At 39.9% G+C, this 2,209-nt stretch overlaps 1 long non-coding RNA gene across 1 annotated transcript; it reads left to right on the top strand.

Moving 5' to 3' along the window:
- The first annotated feature begins 77 nt into the window (after positions 1-77).
- On the top strand, positions 78-1,868 carry LOC127909005 (uncharacterized). Its single transcript, XR_008069419.1, has 3 exons — positions 78-310; positions 914-1,025; positions 1,120-1,868. It is a non-coding gene; the product is annotated as an uncharacterized LOC127909005 (long non-coding RNA).
- Positions 1,869-2,209: the final 341 nt, after the last annotated feature.

Below are 2,209 nucleotides of genomic sequence, written 5' to 3'. Positions count from 1 at the left end.
ATGTGCGTCCAGGCTTAATTGGTTGCACAAAGAACAAGCCAGGATGAGCAGACACGGATTCATTAAGCCAGGTGAAACCAATCCTGGATAGGTGCGCGCTCACGGCTCACTCAAATAGACCCCGCCACAGATCACAGATTAACTGATTTACCATGGCAACTAGAGCCGCGTACTTTTCCCGGTCGGAAGCACAAATCCTCATGGAGGCATACGAGGAGGTAAAATATATAATTAAGAAGAAAGGCAACACCGCCACAGTGATAAAGCAAAGAGAAAAAGCGTGGCAAAGTATTGCAGACCGCCTGAATGCGTAAGTAGTGCACAATTACACACTCACCGCTCCGCTGAAACATCACAATTACAATTCAAATATTTAATTCACATCTCCAAAAACGCAGTTGTACTGTAATTATGAAACGGTTAAATTTTTAATTGAAATGCACTGCAGATATGAGTGAAATTGTGTAAAGTAAGTCCATCACACTATTATTACATTATTATTTAACGTTACTACGCTCAGTACGGTTTAATCTTAGCCGTTGTACTCTGCTTCTTATGTTGTCCACCGTTTTTTTTGTGTTTCTCCTGCTTTCATTAATGTAAAGCTGCTTTGACAGAATGAAACAATTGTGAAAAGTGCTATATAAATACAATTTAATTGAATAAATAGATGAGCTATAATAATAATCACTTTAATTTATATAGCGCCTTTCAAAGGACCCAAGGTCGGTTGCTCACTGCACTGCAAAAATGTCTTTCTTACTTAGTATTTTTGTCTTGTTTTCAGTAAAAAAAAAATATCTAAAAAACATCTTGAATATTTTATTGAGCAAAATTACCTAGGAAAATAAGCAAAAAAATCTGCCAGTGATGTGCATTGATTGGTGTAATATTCCTCATCTTATGATTTCAGATGGTCTGCAATGCTGACTGTGTGATCAGCAATGTTGTGGCAAAATGGCCTGGCTCAGTCCATGACTCCAGAATCTTTCGGGCCTCTGAAATCTATCAGTGCCTATCACAAGGTAAGCCACACAACCCCTATTTATAACCATCATGGCTGTGTCAAGAATATCACTGTGTTTATGAGGTAGTAATGATGAGATTTTGTGTTGACAGGTGAATTCTCTGGTGTGTTGCTGGGAGACAGGGGTATGGCTGCCAGCCTTTTCTCCTGACACCTTTCACAGACCCCCAGGAAGCACAGCAGGCCTACAACCATGCCCATGCCAGGACCAGGGCCAGAGTTGAAATGACCTTTGGCCTCCTGAAGGCACGCTTTCACTGCCTTCACAAATTAAGGGTCAGCCCTGTTAGGGCATGTGATATTACTGTGGCTTGTGCTGTCCTCCACAATGTGGCCTGCCTGAGGAAGGAGAGGGCCCCCAGAGTGCCACCAGCCATGGACTGGGACAATCCGGCAATCTTCCCTGATGACGACAGTGGTCGGCTGCTGAGGGACCAATATGTGTTGAATTATTTTAGTTAGTATGTGTGCTTTCAATTTTGGTTAAATATGTCCTGCGGTGGCAGAGGAATTTGGTTTTTTTTGGGTTCGTTTTTTTACGAATTTGGCCTCTTATGATGTTTGTGCGGTATACTGTGTGTAATACAAGGCTGCAGGGAGGCTACTGCATCCATTCATTTGTCTGTTCAGTTGATGTGTATGGATTTGTCCTGCATTTATTTTAGTGTGCAGACATGCAGGGTGTGTTATATACAGACCTTTGAATGTGTATGTATCATTTAGTATAATATGCTTGGATTCTGTGCTTTCCATCTTGTAGAGTCACTGACTTCAGTTTCGAAAGGAGCTGATGGTTTACCTGCTTTGTTTTGTCCTTATTCAATAAAGGAACATAATGTTACACATTGTGTTTTTATATTCATATGGAATGTGTATTTGTTTATATGACAGAGTACTAGGGCCACACTGAAGAAAAAGGATAAAGTCATACATTTATGAGGCTGGTTCTTTCTGCAGAAAAGCTACATATTGTTTTTACAGTTTTGATACTTATGACAATGTGATACTTAATATTCTGGCACATCAGCATGTCTTTGTTTATGAAACCATACTGAAGTACAATTTCACGAAATGCCCCGCATCTGTCATTTTAACAACTGTCTTCCTTTAAAACAACTGGTTACAATATTATGACTTGTCTTTTTTTTTTCCCTCTGTGGCCCTAATATTCTATCATTTTAT

This window comes from Oncorhynchus keta, chromosome 18 (genome assembly GCF_023373465.1).
Source record: "Oncorhynchus keta strain PuntledgeMale-10-30-2019 chromosome 18, Oket_V2, whole genome shotgun sequence".
Classification (NCBI taxonomy): Eukaryota; Metazoa; Chordata; class Actinopteri; order Salmoniformes; family Salmonidae; genus Oncorhynchus; species Oncorhynchus keta.
This window is presented reverse-complemented; position numbering and strand designations above follow the sequence as displayed.